This window comes from Myotis nattereri (assembly GCF_964212035.1).
Source record: "Myotis nattereri genome assembly, chromosome: 10".
NCBI classification, from domain to species: domain Eukaryota; kingdom Metazoa; phylum Chordata; class Mammalia; order Chiroptera; family Vespertilionidae; genus Myotis; species Myotis nattereri.
The window spans coordinates 40,503,473-40,524,264 of NC_138085.1; the positions used below are offsets into that span (position 1 = coordinate 40,503,473).

At 40.4% G+C, this 20,792-nt stretch overlaps 1 protein-coding gene across 1 annotated transcript in view; it reads left to right on the top strand.

Moving 5' to 3' along the window:
- EXOC6B (exocyst complex component 6B) overlaps positions 1–20,792 on the top strand; it is a 530,863-nt gene that overhangs the window by 96,288 nt on the left and 413,783 nt on the right. The gene's annotated exons all lie outside the window — the stretch shown is intronic.

Consider the following 20,792-nt stretch of genomic DNA (forward strand, 5'->3'; position numbering starts at 1 on the left):
ATATATATATATACATATATATATGTGTGTGTATATATATATATATATATATATATATAAATTTTTTTTTTCCTGTGTGCATGTTCAGTAACTACTGATTGATTGTAATGATTTATATTGGGGCTTTGATGAGGTTTTTGTTTTTTGTTTGTTTGCGTGTTTGTTTTTAAATACTACCTTTGGCTTTGGAGATGATTTGAAGCCCAAGATTTTTAAAAGTTCTCTTTCTAGTTAATGAGCAAATTTGTGCTGCAGGTATTTTTGGTTGATTATTTACTGTGTAAGCAAACTGTCATGTTATAGATTTGAATATTTCTGTAATTTTTATTTCTGTATTATTGGGTGTCAATGAAAAAGGCCTATGGGAAATGCTGTGAATTATGATCATAGAAGGGATTTATTTACAGCTTATAAATTAACAAATATATTAGAAATCTTTAGATTTTTTTCCTTTAATTTCGTCATCTTTAAGTCACCAACACCACAAGAAGTATCTGGATTTTTTCTGTATTATGAATAAAAGAGCAGGAATGATTTGCAGTGCTACTTGCTTTTTTGAAATATAAGTCACATTGATTTTATTAAAATTTCTTAGTATACCTTATGATGTAGCCTGCAACAATAAATAGAGGATTCATTTGTTTATGGAAAGTATTTTTTTTTAATTTTTTATTCTGCATACAGCTGTGTTCTTGAAGAAGTCATTTGTGGTTCCTATTCTGTGAGGAAGGAGGGAGCAGGCCATGTTTGGGTCATATGCTAATCTCTCAGATGTCTGTCTGATTCTGCAGAGGAGATTTGCCTATTGAGAATCCCTTTCCTAAGGGAATACATATATTCATTTCCATTTCTTCTTTTTAATTTTGTTAGTGTTACATTTTGCAGAGTGGAAAGTTTAAAACTAATTGATGGTAAACCTGGTAGAAATAATGATATCATATCTGTTTTTAGTGATGAAGAAACAAAAGTAATCATTGAAAATATACCTTTGTACTGCTGGTTGACTTTTTTTTTTTTTTTTTTTAATTAAATCCTCATCCAAGGATATGTTTCTGTTGATTTAGAGAAGGAAAGAGAGAGAGAGAGAGAGAGAGAGAGAGAGAGAGAGAGAGAGAGAAGAGAAGAGAAGAGGTAAACATTGCCTCCTGTGCTCACTCTGTTTTGCACTCGCAACCCGGGTATGTGCCCAGACTAGGAATAGAATGCTCCAACCACCTGAGCCACACCGGCCAGGGCATGGGTGATGTTTTGAGTATAGGAATAAAGGTATCTTGTAAGATAAATCTTTATTGTAGTTGACTAATTTTTCCTAAACTTTCAGAATATAGGAGAGTATAGTACAAAGCCACTGTGGAAGTTTCCTTTTTAAATGTTTCCTTTCTTTGGGGTTTGCTTGAAAAATTAACTTGACTTCCTTATTGATAAAAGACAGGATTCCATGAAGATTATTATTTAATTTAATGTGAGATTACTTGGTACCTTTATTCATCTGTAGAAATTAAGGCCCAGGGCAGAGAAGTGACTTGCTCAAGTTTAGACAACTTGTAAAGGTCAGATTTTATAGTAGAATTCAGGTTAGATTGAGGTGAATTTGTCTACTGTGGCACTCTATGTAAAAGGTTACTGTTAGCTATATTTTTGTCATCTAAAGAAATGTTTTGTGAATTCAGGACTTTTAATTAACTGATAATCCTTCATTCTTCCAATAAAAATTTCATCACCCTATAGCTATTTTGCATATATTATTATCCTATGTTATAGTATATACTAGTGGCCCAGTGCACAAAATTCATGCACATTAAAAGGGAATTAGAGGAAATACTTTAATATTGCTATTTGCCCTTTCTCTATAATAGAAGTGTCAGAGATGAAAGAAAATTAGTAAAATGTATATGAAAATCTTCCTCCTGTCAGAGTCTGGGGTATGCCGCGGGACCCAGAGTCAAATCCCCGCCCACCCATGTGCACCTCAAAATCACGTGAGACCCAGACCCGGCCAGCCCCACCCCCGTCAAGGTCTGCCGGGTGGGTGGCGCAGCCTCAGGTCCCCTGGCCCAGTGCTGGGCAGGGGGAGCAGCCTCAGGTCCCCAGTGAAGCCCTGTTGGGCGGTGGGGTGCAGCCTCAGGTCCCCCAGCCCGGTGCTGGGCCGGGGGGGGCCGTAGCTTCAGGTCCCCCGGTGCACCCTCAGGTCCCCTAGCCCAGCACCAGGGCAGGGGGCGCGGCCTGAGGTTCCCCGGCCTGATGCTGGGGTGGGGGGCGTGGCCTGAGGTCCCCCATCAATCCCCATCAGGTGAGCGAGCGCAGCCTCAGGTCCCCTGCCCCGGCCTGGCGCCACGCAACCTCAAGTCCCTGCTGACCACTCATTACGGCTCGTTACGGTTACCCTCCCTCCGCTGTGGGTGCAGCCATCTTGTGATGGTGTGATGGAGTGAGGGTTAATTTGCATATCACTGCTTCATTATATGGGATAAGATCTTTGAATAAGATATCATGCACCTTTTAAAATCCTATATAATAAAAGGCTAATGTGCAAATCAACCAAATGGCAGAATGACTGGTCGCTATGATGCACACTGACCACCAGGGGGCAGATGCTCAATGCAGGAGCTACTCTTTGGTGGTCAGTGCACTCCCACAGTGGGAGTGCTGCTCAGTGCTGCTCACGGCTGGCGAGCGCAGTGGCGGTGGTGGGAGCCTCTCCTGCCTCCGTGGCAGTGCTAAGGAGTGTCCAACTGATGGCAGTCGGACATCCCCTGAGGGCTCCTGGACTGCGAGAGGGCACAGGCTGGGCTGAGGGACTCCCCACACCCCGAGTGCCCGAATTTTGTGCACAGGACCTCTAGTCTTCTGTAATACTCAAATGCTAAGGAAAGTAGGTGGGAGAGAAACTACCATGTACTTTGTAGATAATGGTCAATAAATTTTTGTTTCAATTCATGGAAGTTGGAAAAGGAGAGTAAATGGTCTCCTTTTATGTCAAGCCCAAGATAGTTTTTCTGATGGTTTTCTTCACAATGGTGACTTAAGTACTCTTTCCACTATGTTTCCTGTGCCATCTTTAATATGACTTTGAAGATTACTGCAGAAGGGGAAAGACCAAGGAGTGTTACGTTTGGGAGGGATTTAAGGGCTAGGCATGGATGCAGCACATTATCACTTCTACTCACATTTCATTGGCCTGAACTTAATTATATGGCTATACTGACCTGTAAAGGAGGCTGGGAAAGGATATCTGATTGTTTCTAAGAGGAGAAGGACACAGGTTTGGTAGTTAATTGCTAGTCTCTGACACAGTCAACCCTTCTGGTTATCAAATATCTCTTCACTCTTCCTTGGACTTTTTCTAAGAGTGGCAACCCAATATCCCACCCAGTCACTGCATCCATCTCAAAGTCTAGTATCTTCCAGAGATACTCAACATTCTCCATGAGATCCATATATGTCTCTTCAAGGGCTGGTGATCAGGAACTAGGATGACAAGTTTTCTGGACCTGCGTCCCCTACCATCCCCAATTTATAAGAAAAAAAAAACAAAAATAGAATAACTACAACAAAAACTCCCATGTAGAAAAGGGAATAATGGGAGACACACAGTATGACCTGCTTCATAGAAAATAATGTAATCCTTTTGGGTCAGCATTGGGAAATCATTCCACCTTGGTAGTGAGGGAACTTCTTGCGTAGATGTTGACTTCTTGCCCATTGCTCTCCTGGGCTCCTGGCTGCACACTGCTTTTTCTTTTCTTCTTTTCTTCTTCTTCTTTTTTTCCCTATGTGCTCCATCTATATTTATATCTACAACTTAGTTCTTCCTTCTCTCCTTCTTTCCCTCCCTAATTTCCTTCCTTTCTCTGCCTGCTTTCTGCTCCTGCAAGTGTAGGGGCCTGGAAGTTGTTTGAAGGCTATGAACAGTCAAAATTTATTTAGTCCAGATTTATGGGGTTTTGACACGCTAGTTATCTCAAAACTTAGTAGGCCTTTGATCTGTTTCCTTCTAACAGGTGCTATGTGGACATCATACCCAGTGTCAGGTACTATGTGGACATCATTTCTAAATATAATTTTCAGGAACTTTTTTCTTCTCCCTTGTTTGGTGATAAAGTGGAGGTGGGGAAGGTGCCTCATGTCACCTTCTTACATTAATGCTTTTTTTTGAAGCTCTGTGAAATAATGTGTTGGGAGACTATACCTGAATCTGATCTTTGCCTCAGGATTGAGTCACTTTGTTCAACTAGAAGTCTTCTAGGGATTTTCTTCCTCAAACACTTACCTTTTTTTTTCTTCTCTTACTGTTTAGGATCTATATGTGTTTAGCTTTATAACCCTCTGAGGCCGAGTTTCTGGACTTCTATTCCCTATAAGTTCATTTTGCAAATCAGTAAATTCTTTTCTATGCTCATCTTTTTTTCTATTTTTTTTTTTTTAAATTCTTTCCCAAGGATATTTTTTTCCATTAATTTCTCAAGAGAGTGGAAGGGAGGGAGGAGGGGGAGAAAAAGAGAGAGAGAGAGAAACATTGCCGTGAGACACATCGATCGGTTGCCTCCTGCACTCACCCCTACTGGGGTTGGGGAACCTGCAACCAAGGTACCTGCCCTTGACTGGGAATTGAAACTTCCACCCTTCTGTCTGTGAGCCAATTCTATAACCACTGAGCAAACTGGCCAGGGTATGCTCATCTTTTTAAGTAATACCTTGTTAAAGCAGCAAGTAAATGCCAATATACACTGTGACTATGACTGCCCGTTCACTCATACAGCTGCTGGAGGCACATGGTGTGCTTTTTCATTTGTTACAGGTTTTCCCAATTGTCTCATCACATTATTACAGGGCTCTCTAGGCTTTTGATTTGTGAAATATATATTCTTGCTGCCTACTGTCTGATCTCTAAATTAATGCCTTTTATTTTAAGGTGTTTTTTGTTGTTGTTATGGCCACACTGTTCTTCCAACACCAGTTTCTGTTTTCCTTAAATAATGCTGCCTGCTATTGTAGCTAAGCTTCAAAATCTCACCATAGAATTTTTATTTTTAGCTCATGTAAAGTCTAAAATGGATGTTCTGGTAGGGTGGCACTGTTCCAAGTGATCTTCAAGGATCCAGGACTCTTCCAACTTGTGGCTTTACCACTTCAACCTGTGGCTTTCAAGATTACAGCAGTAGGGAAAAGAGTAATAAATAATACTTGGAGGTTTATTATGGACCAAGCTTGTAAGCGATCCATATCACTTCCGCCAATATCACATTGGCTATAGCTTACACACTGCAAATGAGGCTTGGAAATACAATCTATCTGTGTGACCAGGAGGAAGAGGAAATAGGTTTGGGAATAGCTAGCTAGTCTCTGTTACAACCTGCTATTATATAGCCTAGAAAATACTTGTCTTCCATGTCTCTTGCCTATTTTCTTCACAGTTTATCTCTGACATTTCCCCTACATGTTTGTTTCCCTTCAGATTTATTAATTGAATTTTTAGCATTGTCAATGCTGCTATTAAAAATTTTATTCTTGCCCTAGCTGGTTTGGCTCAGTGGATGGAGCATCGGCCTGCAGACTGAAGGGTCCCAGGTTCAATTCCCATCAAGGTAACATGCCTGGGTTGCGGGCTTGATCCCCAGTGTGGAGCATGCAGGAGATAGCCGATCAATGATTCTCTCTCATCATTGATGTTTTTTTCTCTCTCTTCTTCTCCCTTCCTCTCCAAAATCAATAAAAATATATTTAAAAATGTTTTAATTTTAATTTTTAGTTCAGCAACCAAAGTTTTGGCTTTAAAGAGTTTGTTCTTATCTTTTTTTTTTTTTTTTGAAGCCTTCTTTAGAATCATATGAGAAAGCGTATGAAAGTCTTATTTATATTGATAGTTGGCTGGGTGCCTCCAGAAATTATGTAGGTGAATATGGGTTGCTATAGTAACCCATGGGGTGGGCTTTGTCCTTGGTACAGTGGAATGATAGAGGCAGTTAGTAAACTGATTTGTCTTTGTGATACACCAGGCCAAAACAAACTACTAGAAGGTTTCCACAATAATTAAGCTTTAATGAGCAAATTAGGTTTCATACTTTTATTTGAGATTATAACTTATTTTTTATTGATTTCAGGGAGGAAGGGAGAGGGAGAGACAGAGATAGAAACATCAATGATGAGAATCATTGATTGGCTATCTTCTGAATGCCCCGTACTGGGGATTAAGCCTGCAACCCAGGCATGTGCCTTGACTGGGAATTGAACCAGTGACCTCCTGGTTCATGGGTCGAAGCTCAACCCCTGAGCTACACGGCCAGGCCTAAACTGTACAGTTTTAGTTTGCCTTTGGATGTAGGAAACAATGGTATAGTCCGCTTTAATATGATATCTACGTGAAAGTGTCTGCGTCTTCCACCTGTCTTTCAATATGCCTGGAAAGCTGCACAAAGGTAAGAAAATGTGCAGTTATGATAACTAGGTTAGAAGTTCAATCATTTAGCAAAATTTGAGGAGAAATTTTAACATTGTTCATTCTACTTTTTTTTATTCTACTCTCTTATTACCAATTGAATTTTAGGTTCAGCAGTTGTTTTTATTTTTAAAAAATCTTTCATGTTCTGAGATATATATATTTAAAATGGTATTGGATTGAAAGCACCTATGGGTTCTTGCCATGGAAACAGAGCCATCTTTAAAGCAGGCAGAAAAAACTTTTCTTTTATCTTATCCCATTTTCAATGTTGACTGTCCTTCAGTGCGTTTCCTAAATAATGTGCATATCAGATTTGGAATTACCATTTCAGCTTGAAGTGATTTTATTAAAAAAAAAAGTCTAAAGAAGTTCTTTCTTAATTGTCTATTGTTTTCTAGTTCCTTTGGAAATTGATTTCTGTAATTCACTTATGGAATTGATTTGTACAGGAGGGAAGTTCTGTATTTCTTATTCTGATTAGTTTGCATTAAGCTTTGTGAGACTAAATAACATTTATAATGTAAACATTCTTGGCTAGGTTGATTTCTGTGCGAGGCCCTTTAATGAAGGGAAGGATTTATTTACTTTAAAAATTCTAACTTAGGTTTGCCAAATTATATGAGTTATATAACTGATGTTTAGGCAAGGAACTGGTTCCATAAAAGAAATTGAAAGCTTCCTGCCATTCTTTCTTTAGTAACTAGTTTTAAAGAAACTGACCCTTGGGTGAGATTAGTTGTCACCATGGTCCTTTACACCTTATACTTTATTTGGTTAAGTGTTGATTAGAGCAAAATGTACTCTTTTATTTATTGTGTAGACTATCTTTTGACTTAGATCTGGCACAGAATTACCAACCGAGTTCACACAGGACATGTGATGACTGCCAAGGAAAAGCAATATTGTTGAAACCTCTTTTGTGCTGGATGTTATGCAACACTTCCACAGAATATGGCCTTTGGAGTCAAAGAAGTTGGTATTTAGTTGGTCTGGTATTCTTGGATTAACTTTATATTCACTTTTCTTCTTAATTTTGGTATTTATTTCTTCTTGCTTTTTGCTGATATGGTAGGTGTAAGGTGGAGGACTATGAGAGCTGCTTTATAATTAGGATTCTTGAAGTAGGCAACAATTAGAATAGCTATGCTAGATAGTATGATTTTTTTTTCCTGTTAAGTAATGACAGAAGAAAACTCAGTCATAAACTACTAGAAAAAGTGGATAACAACCCAATTTTTAGTGTTTTGCAGAACCCCCAGGTCTTAGAAATTAGCTGCATCAGGTTCTTCTGGGAAAGGGGGTAAAATCAATGCCCAAAGAGGATTGGTTGAATGTCTATTTCAAAAGCAGTTAAGACAACTGATTTCTTCTCTAGCTATTCCCTAGCAGTCAGCTGCCTTATCTCAGCTCTAGCAGAAGACCAGAGAGAACAGATGCAAGTTGAGGGTAGGGTTACCAAACTGAAAACAGTGAAAGTTTATATGCTAAGTATTGAGATTTATCCTCAATCTCACAGCTCTCTTCTGATTTGGTTCCCAGAACTCTGATAGCCAGGCTTAAATCCTTCGTGTGTGAGATTGTAAGGTACTCTGAATAATATGATGAGTCCAAGAGAAATGTCCTAACGATGTGTCCCATGGGTAGTCCCCAACAAAATGGACAAATCAGATCTCTCTGGAGTCCACAGTTGATCAGACTGATGTACATGCACAGAACTTTCAGTCAGCTTTTTAGCTTCCCAATTTAAAATATAAACAGACAGTAAAGGGTTACAAGACATTTAAGAAGAGCTCTAACATGAAAGAGGTCAGAACAAACACGTAGATATTTTACAAGAAGAGGAAAACCAAAAAGGCAAACCAAAACAAACTGTCATCAATAGTAGCATTAAAGAAGTGAGGAAGTAAATTACATGCAAAAAAGAACAGAATGCTACATAAAAGGAAGAATGTAGAGAACAAAAAGAATGTTTAGAAATTAAAATTATGATAGCAGAAACCACTTAATGGGGGTTTGGAAAACAAAGTTGAAAAATATCTTCCAGAGAGAAAAGTAGAAAGAAAAAAAGGTGGAATGTGGGAAATATAAAATCTATAAGAATACTAAGGAGTCATCCAGGAGATCCAGCATTTGATGCTAGGGATTCTAGAGAAAGAAAACGAACAAAAGGAATTCAATCATAGAAATAATATGGGAAAAATTCCCCGAATTCCAAGACATGAGCTAACAGATTAAAAGACTCACAAAGTAACCAACAGAAGGGATGAAAACAGACTTACTTTAAGGCATGTTCTGAAATCTCAGAAGCCAGAGGACAAAGAGAAAAAAAATCCTGAATGCCTTTAGAGAGAAAAAACAGGTCACATACAAAGATTTGGTGTCAAAATTATTTTAGACAATGCTGGAAGCTATACTGTAAGCTAAACTGAAATGGAGCAGTGTCTTTAAAGTTCTAAGGGAAAATGATTTCCTTAGAAATCATATTTCCATATGTAACCACAATACCAAGAAGGTGTGAGGGTACAAGTATTTTCAGTAATGAAAGGCCTGAAAAGTTTACTTTCCATGAACAACAACCAAAAAGTATCTGATATATTCAGGACATAGATAATCCAATAGAGGACAAAGGCAGATAGATTTCCTAAGATGCTGGGTAAGGGAGGCAGTTGGTTGACAGTGGAGTAGCCGGGCAGAAAGTACAACTAGCACAGCCTAGAGCATTTTAGAAGTTTTAAAACATATTCCTACGAAGATGAATATGATAGAACTAGAGACCCGGTGCATGAAAATTCATGCACTGGAGGGGGGTCCCTCAGCCTGGCCTGCCCCCTCTCATAGTCCGGGAGCCCTCAGGGGCCGGAGGAAACCTGGCCATTAGGGGAAGGCTACATCCCATCACACCTCTGCTGCTGCCACTGCTGGCAGCACAAGCCTCGGCCGGCCCTGGTTACCTGAGCCTCGGGTGGCTCTGAGCGGCTGGGCAGCTGCCATCTAAGACTTGCCTGCGCCTTGGGCTGGCCCTGGGCGGCTGGGGGGCTGAGGGTGGGTCTGGCCACACCATGTGCCTGCTGCCCCCCTGGCTGAGCTAAAAGGACTGTGGGACTCCAGTGGCAGGAGCAAGGAGCGGCTGGACCCACCGGGGCTGAGGGGACTGGGCACTGCCATCTTTGTGATGGTGTGATGGTCAATTTGCATATTCCATCATTATAAGATAGGATATTGGATATATTTATGCATATTAAGAGGATATTTAGATAGTTGGGAAGAACTTGGGAACAAAGTAATGATAAGTACATAGAAAACTTAGCAAACATATACATAAGGAAAAACAAAAGTGTGTAAGGAACGAAAAGTGATTGTAGTATCTTGCATGGCTTGACTGTGAATTGCATTTATATAGTTACTAGAGGCCTGATGCATGAAATTCGTGCAAGAGTAGGCCTTCCTTCCCCTGGCTGCTGCCACCGGCTTCCCTCTAGCACCCGGGACCCGGGCTTCCCTCCGGCTGCCGGCAGGCACCCGGAACCCTGGCTTTCCTCCGGCCACTGGCAGAAGCCCGGGATCTGGGCTTCCCTTGCAGCCCTGGCTTCATCCAGAATGTCATCCGGAAGGATGTCCAGTCTAATTTAGCATATTATGCTTTTATTATTATAGATAATAATTAAATACTAAAAGTTAATTATCAAAGTAATTCATTTATTTATCTTTGTTTTTGGGAGATAGGTTAATGTACACTGTGCAGATGTGTGGTACTGGTGTGTTATGTCTGTGAATGAGACCTAAATCCTCATCTTCCCTGTTGGAAAATCAGTGCTTAAAGGTAATGCTTAAAAGTACAAAAACAAAACAAAACAAGACACAAAAACACAATAATAGTCAAAAGGCAGAAGCAACCTAAGTGTTCATTGACAGATAAATGGATAAATAAGATGTGTTACACAAATTCAATGGAACAATTTTTCAGCCTTAAAATAGAAGGGAATTTGGACACATGCTACAACATGGTTGACCCTTGCAGACATTGTGCTAAGTGAAATAAACCAGGCACAAATGAATGAATACTGTATGATTCCACTTTTGTGAGGTTCTTGAAGTAGTCAATTCATAAAGACAGAAAGTGGAATGATGGTTTCCAGGTGCTGGGGAGAGACGGGATGATAAGTTAGTGTTTAATGAGTACAGAGTTTCAGTTGGGGAGGATGGAGTTCTGAAGATGGATAGTGATGATGGTTGTATAACAGTATGAATGTGCCTAATGCCACAGAATTGTACACTTACAAAGAATTAAAAAGGGAAAATTTATGTTACATATACTAATCACAATCATAAAACTAAAAAACCCACCAGGCATTAGCACATATAACCATGCTGTATAGAGATAAAGAGGTAAGCATCAAAAGAGTAGTTACCTTTTGGAGTAAATAGGAGAGGAGGAAACTGTTGTTTCTCATAATAAACTCTATAGAACTATTTGACTCTGTATGACTTGGCTATGCATGGCTTTTCATGAATAATTTGGATAAAATCTATTGATCAAAAAAAGAAGAAATATAAGTCGTCTGATTTGGAATATGAATCCTATCTAATAAAAGAGAAACATGGTAATTAGCCGTACTTCTGCTACCCTTCCCATTGGCTAATCAGGGTGATATGCAAATTAACTGCCAGCCAAGATGGCGGCCGGCAGCCCGGCAGCTTGAAGCTAACATGAGCCTTGCTTGCTTCAGTGACAGAGGAAACCAACCCCGCCTGCCTTGCTGCCCTCTGAGCTTGCAGTTTGGAATATTGTTACAAATATAGAAGCTAAACAAAACCCCAGAAACCTGCTTTCAGCCAGCCGGGATCTCAGAGCTGGAGTTGATACAGTGTTTCGATTATAGAACCCAAATAAACCAGATACCTGCTTTCAGCAGCAGAGGCCTCAGAGCTGGAGCCAGAGCTGAAGCTGGCCCAGAATAAAAAAGAAAAAAAAAGATAAAAAGGAGTGGTTGGGAGCTTCAGTCACCCGCCAGCCTGAAAACAGCCCTCAGCCCCTCACCCAGGCTGGCCAGGCACCCCAGTGGGGACCCCCACCCTGATCCAGGACACCCTTCAGGGCAAACCAGCTGGCCCCACCCATGCACCAGGCCTCTAACCTATATAGTAAAAGGGTAATATACCTCCCAGCACCGGGATCAGCGTGACAGGGGCCAGCGCCCAAACCCCCTGATCGCCCTGCGGCTCTGTGTGCGACAGGCGGCGGGGCCACAACCTCCCTATCCGCCCTGCTCTGTTCGTGACAGGGGAAGGCGCCCCAACCCCCTGATCAGCCCTGCTCTGTGCCTGATAGGGGGGAGCTCCCCAACCCCCTGATCGCCCTGCGGCTCTGTGTGTGACAGGGTGCGGTGCCTCAACCCCCTGATCGCCCTGCGGCTCTGTATGTGACAGGGTGTGGTGCCTCAACCCCCTGATCGCCCTGCGGCTCTGTGTGTGACAGGGTGCGGCGCCCCAACCCCTCCCACCCCCCAACGGGCCCTGCTCTGTGTGTAACGGGGTAGAGCCATAACCTTCCCATCGGCCCTGCCCTGAGTGTGAGAGTGGCGGCGCCCCAACCTCCTGATCGGCCCTGCTCTGTGGGTGATAGAGGGTGGCGCTCCAACCCCCTGATCCGCCCTGCTTTGTGTGTGACAGGGTCGGTGCCCCAACTCCCCTATTGGCCCCACTCTGTGAGTGACAGGGGGGAGCTCCTCAACCCCCTGATCGGCCCTGTTCTGTGCGTGACGGGGGAGCTCCCCAACTCCCTGATGGGCCCTGCTCTGTGCGTGACAGGGGGTGGCGCTGCAACCTCCCCATCGACCCTGTCTTGAGTGTGACAGGGGCGGTGCCCCAACCCCCCAATCGGCCCTACCCTGAGCGTGACTGAGGGTGGCATCGCAACCTCCCGATCCGCCCTGCTCTGTGCATGACAGGGGGCGGCGCCCCAACTCCCCAATCAGCCCTGCTCTGAGCCCGACCAGGGGCTGCACCTAGGGATTGGGCCTGCCCTCTGCCACCTGGGAGCAGTCCTAAGCCAGCAGGTCGTTATCTCCCGAGGGGTCCCAGACTGCGAGAGGGCACAGGCCGGGCTGAGGGACCGCCCCCCCCCCCCCACCCCAGTGCTCAAATTTTTGTGCACCGGGCCTCTAGTATATATATATGTGTGTGTGTGTGTATAGTGGGAAAAATTTAGTGTACAAAGGAAGAGTGCTCTTATTTAAGAGATTATTTATAGTAACCTTTGCACTATTGGTTTTCTTTCCTGTTTTATAGGGGTAATTGAGAAGTCTTCAGTCCTCTGATTCATAGATGTAACAAGATGGAATTAGAGTTATGTGTAAATTAAATTAAGGTCCATTCAATTCTTTGGTATATTGTGTGCCTCATTAAAGAAGAGAACAGATAAATTTGGTAGAATGGGCAACAAAGCAAATGTTTTTTTTATAATGTAAACATTTTGAAGGTGTTGAAAATTTGTGATAATCAGAGTGATCTCTTTCCTTTGCCTTATATTCTTAAGATAAATATTTACCTGTGTTCAGAAGAGAATATGAGTTCTTCAGCACCCTCTTTTAGTTGCAAAATAAATGTTACACTCTGCCACACCTGCCACTACTACAGGTCCACGCCCTGATTTCGTACTTGGGCATGTGCTCTGATGAATGAGTTGTCCGTACTGCTGCAGGAGAAGATTGGGAAAGAGGGAATTAGAAGAACAATGAAGGAAAATGGTGCTGATAGGCTAGTCTTCATAAAATTGGCTAGGCCTCAGAATTTTGTGGGAGGGAGCCTGCGGCCTCATATTATTTCATTGGGAAACAACTTTTTGTTAAATTTAAAATAAAGGAACATGACCCACAATGTGAAGTTTTTCTTGGGTGGTTTGTAAAATAACTGAACCTCATTCCAATACAATACTCCTAGAATTTGCTACTGCCCCCAAGTGTCATAAATAAATGCACCACACTAATGTGGAAATGAGGTTCAGTTCACTGAACACATTTTTTACTTGAATTTGAGACCAATACTTTAGATCTAAGTTATGAGGTGGAAATGATTGATTTTATTAACATAAGTAAGATGCTATCTGGTTATGTTTTTATTATATAATTTAACCTCTGAAATATGCAAGGATATATAAGAGGTTATTTAAAATGATTCTTTAAATATGATAGTAAATATGTAACCTAAGTACTATTAAACATTATTACACAGGGGGCCAAGAATAATCACTTTATTATTTTTATTATCAGATAAATTTTAGATTGGTCAGACACAGCCTCTCTCTGTCTTTCTAAAAGATGAATGGAAGCAAGATGTATTTTTCATCTCATCACTGTAATGGATTATTAATGCTTTTGTTTAGTAGGTAGTGATCTCTCACTGCAGGTCTAAATGAGCTAGTATTCTTGTGTTGTATTTATTTATAAAGTTACTATCACACTTTGTTTATATTTCAAGTCAAATATAAAAACTGCATGATTGAAATATAGAATAAATATTTTAAAACAAAGACTTGCTTCTCTTTTACTTCCTTTCTCTTTACATGCTAGGTGTTTCCCCCCTTTTTCCCTTCTCTCCCCCCGCTTTACTTTTTTTCTTGCTCTTTTCCTCTCTCTTGGTGTAGAAATCTTGCTTGCAAGACCTGAGGATTCTGCTTCTTTCTTAGCAGACTTACATGCTGACCAATCCAAGTGAGAATCTTTATTTTAAAAAATATCAACCGTGATGTAAGATCTAAAACCATAATAAAGTTTAACTCAAGTGTGAAAGCTATAGTATTTGCTCTCTATTATGTATATATTTAGTTGTGTGGATAATGGTTCTTTGGCTAAAGAACAATTCCAACTATGGCATTTTTAGAGGGTTTAAATTCAAGGGTAAAGACTAGTCAGTTCTGGTTTGTCCCAGAGCCCAGATTTTCTTTATATTCTGATATAATTTTATTATTAGTTCTAATTACATTAAATAGGTTCCAATACCTAATTTGATATCAACACAATGAAAAGTGTACAAAGCAAACAAGGACACCAAAGACATGGTTTAAAATGGTTGTAAATTTTGCCCATTTTTAAATTAAATGTGATTCATCCTTGGATCCTGCCTGCAGATAATTTATTCTACTGTTTTAATTCCATCTTAAATTTGGTAAGTGCTTTCTCACATTTAGTTCTTTTCTATCCTAAGTTTAGGTCTATTTAATGTAATTCTACAAAGTAGATCTTATAGAACATGATTAATATGTTTTGTCATTTCGATTGTCTTTAAAAAATGCTTTTGTTGGGGTGTCAGGGATCATTAATAATAAAAAAATAGGTCTCTTATGTAATTGACTATAGACAATATTGTAACATTTTATAAATAGAAGAATTATGAATTATAAATCAGAATAGTTGGAGAGAAATTAGCACCAATCAAATTTACTTAAAAAAAGATTGAGTTTGATTATATTGATTATAAGAAGACTTTGAGATAATGGTCTAAGATGGTAGATCCTTTAATATACTTAGGGAGAAAGGAGACTGGTTCCATTGTTGACATTCTCAAGGGCTATAGCCATTTACTTATTATGAATTTGACTTGCACTAATTACAAAGTAGGAGAGCTAATGCCTTACCTTATCTTTGTCATTCCGTTGTAGTGATACTAAAAAATACCAAGCATCAGTTAAACCTCTTTCTAATAATTTTAGAGGGTGTAAGCTCATATCTATTCCTAGTCAAGTCTTTTTTTGTAGAGAAAATTTTATAATACTATATAATAAAATATGCAAATCGACCAAATGGTGCAATGACCAGTGGAATGACTGGTCGCTTTGACATGCACTGACCACCAGGGGGCAGACGCTCAACACAGGAGCTGCCCCCAGCCTGCAGGCCTCAGGCCAGCCAAGGGGGTGCCAGCAGGGGCCTCTCTGTCACCCTCCCGGTTCCCCCACAGATTGGCCCTCATCACTGGCCAGGCCTAGGGACCCTACCCATGCACGAATTTCATGCATTGGCCTCTAGTCTTTTAATAATTAAGGAACATAGGTTTGGAATCAAAAAAGCTAAGTTAAAGCATGTCTCTCTCAGTTATAATGTGAGTGGACAAAACATTTAATCCAAGCCTTCCTTTCCTCTTTTATTTTGTTTGTTAATCCTCACCCGAAGATATATTTTTCATTGCTTTTTAAAGAGAGTGCAGAAAGGAGGGAGGGAGGCATGAAGGGAAGAAGGGGGGAGAGACAGAGAGAGAGACACATTGATTGGTTGGTTGTCTCCTGCATGCTCCTTGACCAGGTCTGGGGATCAAACCTGCAACCCAGGTAGGAGCCTTTGACTGGGAATCGAACTGGAGATGTTTTGGTGTTTGGGAGGCAACTTCTCTAACCACTGAGCAACACAGGCCAGGGCCTTCCTTTCCTTTTTTTATTAATAAGAGTCAAATAAAATTATGTAAGTAAAGTACTTAGCACTGTGCCCAACACACTGCATGCCCCCCAAATATGGCATTTTTGGATGATTTTTGTTTTGAAATCAATGTGATTCTTTCAGGCAATTACAGTCTTCACTTGGGGGTATCTTGGGTATTAATAGCCTGATACCAACTGTCTTTCCCCCTCTCCATCTCCTTAGTAAATGATTGCAACTCTGTTTTTCTGTGAGTATTTAAACAAACTGATTTGGAAAAGCATGAGTCGTGACTTTTTGAGGGGAACATTTTTTTAACCTTAAAAGGGTTTTTCGTGCTTTGGTGCTAAGAAATGCAGGAGTTGTTGTTGTTTATTTTTGTTTTTTACTATATCTGTAATGATGGCTTTAATGTCAATGAGAAACTAATCTCTAGACTTGTTTAAGTAAGCAATTCAGACTATAGAAATTAATGAGACTGAAATAGATTTTCCAGAGTGTGAGGCTTGGATCTAGAGCCCTCTCCAGTCCCTATGTGTTCCCTTTGACCTGGGGGACGCCTCTGACTGGTCCTGGAGAAATCAGTGGATAATTCCTAGGATTGTTGTGCTCTCAGCAAGTGGTTTATTCTTATCCTCTGTCAGATGTTTTCATTACTGAGCACAAAAGCTCCATTAAAATAATGCTAAGGGAATTGATGTGTGAGGAAATGAAAAGAAAGGGAGAAAAAAATATTTAAACATGTTCCGGAGAGCCAGAGATATAGACTTAAGGATGGGCTAAAAGAGAGAACTCCAGCTTAGTTGTATTTTCTCACATCCTTCTAGATCTCCTGACAAAGTATTTTAGCAGGTAACCCTTAAAGTAGTTAAAATTTTTTTAAAAAAATTACATACAATAAAATTCATTATTTTTTGGTATGCATGGTTTTTTTAAACATGCATAGTAGTTTCATGTAACCAGCACTACAAATATGATACAGAACAATTTCACCATTTCCCCAAATTCCATTGTGCTGCCCCTTTGTAGTCAAACCTTCTCTCTACCCATAACCCATGGCCATTGATCATGAAATGGATAAAAAAATACAGGATGGGGGCCTTAGCCAGTGTGGCTCAGTTGGTTGGGTAGCATCCTGTGCACTGGAAGGTTGCCAGTTTGATTCCCAGTCTGGGCACATGCCCGGGTTACAGGCTCAATCCCTGGTAGGGGGTGTGCAGGAGGCAGCTGATGTTATGTTTCTTTCTCTCTCTCTCCTCCTTTCCATTCTCTTTGAAAATCAATTAAAAAATCTTAAAAAAAATGGATGTGAAACACATCCAACAAATAATTAGGACTACTAACTAGAACTTTAGTTAATTATTGCTACACTACTCACTGGTGGGGAATGTGTCATTTCTCTTATTCTCTCTTGTTTAGGATCTTTACAGAAATGAACCCCAAACCAAAAACACAAAGTTAAATTTTTGCAATCGAATAGTGACAGACGAACATCTAAATGGTTGTTTTTTCTAGGTCTATGGGATTCTAAGGTTTAGAGGTCTTATCACCTTTGAACCTGACTCTTGGGATGGATTCTTTCTATTTTCATCAGAAGGGGAATGGATAAATGACTGCTCTGAGATGGCTAGGGAATATAACACTTTGGACCAGGAAGTATGGGAAATGGTCAGGTCATTAGAGTTGAATTTTTCAATTGTGGACTTCTCTGTTCTTCGTGAGAGGCTAAGGAGCAGTGTAATGGCAAGAGTTTATACTATGAGCTGAAAGTTTTCCACCGATTATGTTTTATTTGTTTTGAAAGCTTGCTAAAAAAGCTGTTTTGTTGACAAGTTCAGGCTACTTTACCTTCCTGACATACTTTTCTAATTGCACATCTATAGCAAATTTAGAACAGCTTTCAGTTATTACTTGTGTGTGTGCATGCGGAGGAGAACGTTCTCGGCAGATTAGGGCATTTGTTTTGGGGGCAACAAAAGCTTGGTCAGGTTGTGGTGCGTACTTGCACGTGTGTGTGCTTGCTTAAACTCTGAAGTCAGCCAACTGTGGAGGCTTCTGAGTGTGGTTAGACATTAGTGCAGAACAGTGATAATGGACCTTAATGGAAATTTTTAAGCATTTGGAAATTTTTAAAAATTTAGAAAATACTGTTTTAGAAATGAGGGGGACCTGTTAGGGGAGATGATTATACTCTATACCAGTGAGATGTTAATGAGATTGGGAGGGAAGTAGTGAATTGAAGAGCTCTTATTTTTAAAAAGTCTTACAGTGCCAATGATTAAGATGTATTTTGTCCCATGGTACACCACCATGAAGGAAGTGGACTTTAAATGACACGGGACCCACTTGAAGAACAGTAGGTAATAAAAGGGACCTGGGGCAGGCATTTGAAAAAGGGGAACCTATAGTTGGATAGAGTCCAGGAAGGGAACTAAGATGATAATCATTTACTGGCATTTTCTTATGGGCACGTGTCTGAATTGGTTTCATCTTTTCTTTCTCACAGAACCTCGCACACATATTTGTATTAACTTAGGCATTCATCAAATGTTTGTTATGATATATATATATATATACTTTTTTTCTTCCTCTTGGGCAGAGCACTTATGCATTTAGAAACAGGCAATCTCCATGGATATTGTAAAAGTTTTAATATTTTCCTGCTCTTCTTAGGCTATTAAGTTGCTAATGAAACCTATGACTGTTACATACAGCTTTGATATCTCAAGATGCAATTTAATTGATTTTTTACAGAGAGGAAGGGAGAGAGATAGAGAGTTAGAAACATCGATGAGAGAGAAACATCGATCAGCTGCCTCCTGCACACCTCCTACTGGGGATGTGCCTGCAACCAAGGTACATGCCCTTGGCCGGAATGGAACCTGGGACCTTTTAGTCTGCAGGCCGACGCTCTATCCACTGAGCTAAACCGGTCAGGGTATCAAGATGCAATTTAGCTTTGAAAGCCCTGATGAAATTTTTTCACTCACGTATAATTTTATCTTGACTCTCCCCAGTGAACCATTCTCAATTCTATATATCAGTGAAGTTTTTTTTTTTTTTTATTGTGGTAAGATGTACATAATGTAAAATTTACCTTTTTAAATTTTTTTTATTTTTTTTTAACCTTGCTTTATTTTTATTCTCATAATTTTAAAAAGATGAAAATTATGTAGCCAGTGTGACAATTCCCACTGGGAGTAAAATTATAGTATTCTTTTTTTAAATTAAATATTGTTCAGATTATTACAGTAGTTCCTCTTTTTTCCCCCCATATTTCCCCTCCACCCGGTTCCCCTCCCACCCTCCGCCCTCACCCCCCCACCACTGTCCTCATTCATAGGTGCACGATTTTTGTCCAGTCTCTTCCCGCACCCCCCACACCCCTTTCCCCCCCAAGAATAGTCAGTCCACTCCCTTTCTATACCCCTGATTCTATTATAATCACCAGTTTATTCTGATGATCAGATTATTTATTCACTTGATTTTTTGATTCACTTGTTGATGGATGTGTATTTGTTGTTCATAATTTGTATCTTTACCTTTTTCTTCTTCTTCCTCTTCTTAAAAGATACCTTTCAGCATTTCATACAATACTGGTTTAGTGGTAATGAACCCCTTTAGCTTTTCCTTATCTGTGAAGCTCTTTATCTGACCCTCAATTCTGAATGATAGCTTTGCTGGATAAAGTAATCTTGGTTGTAGGTTCTTGGTATTCATCACTTTGAATATTTCTTGCCACTCCCTTCTGGCCTGCAAAGTTTCTGTTGAGAAATCAGCTGACAGTCGTATGGGTACTCCCTTGTAGGTAATTGACTGTCTTTCTCTTGCTGCTTTTAAGATTCTCTCTTTGTCTTTTGCTCTTGGCATTTTAATTATGATGTGTCTTGGTGTGTCCTCTTTGGATTCCTTTTGTTTGGGGTTCTCTGCGCTTCCTGGACTTGTAAGTCTATTTCTTTCACCAGGTAGGGGAAGTTTTCTGTCATTATTTCTTCAAATAGGTTTTCAATATCTTGCTGTCTCTCTTCTTCTGGCACCCCTATAATTCGGATGTTGGTACGCTTGAAGCTGTCCCAGAGGCTCCTTACACTATCTTTGTATTTTTGGATTCTTTTTTCATTTTGCTTTTCCGGTTGGGTGTTTTTTGCTTCTTTGCATTTCAAATCTTTGACTTGATTCTTGCGATCCTCTAGTCTGCTGTTGGGTGTCTGTATAATATTCTTTATTTCAGTCAGTGTATGCTTAATTTCTAGTTGGTCCTTTATCACAACATCGAGGGTCTCACTAGATTTCTTGAGGGTCTCATTAAGTTTATCGGCGGTTTCTAGAAAATTGTTGAAAAACCTTAAAAGTGTGGTTTTGAACTCTATATCCAGTAGTTTGCTTTCCTCCATTTCTGTCATTTGTGTCCTGTTTCTTTGTCTCAGCATTTTTTATGCTTCACTGTGTTGATAGAGTGGCTTTCTGTGCTAAGTGTCTTATAGGGCCCAGTGTCTCAGCCTCCCCAATTACCTGAAGTAGACACTCTTGGTGCACCCCCTTGTGGGGTTTGTGCACAGTCTTGTTGTAGTTAATCCTTGATTGTTGTAGGTAACACTGGGGAGATTTGACCTCCAGGCCAATTGGCTGTGAGAATCAGCTGTGTCTACGGTGGGAGAACTTCTGTGCTGAAGACACCCTTCTGGGGTAAGACTTGCTTCAGTGGGGCTTTGGTGCTCACTAAGTCTGCCCCCTGAGTGTGTCCCTTATGGATCTGAGGAGTTGTAATTGGATGGTTTCACTCTGACCACTGGGTACACTGGCTCTTGGATTTAAGGAGGTGCTAATCTAGCCTCTGCCTTGAGGCTACCCAGCAGAAGCCAGCTGTAAAGCAATGCAAGTTGCCCTGGGGCCTTGGGGCAGCTGCAGTTTGTTAAGTAATTTTCAGATTACAAAGGGCTGGGCCT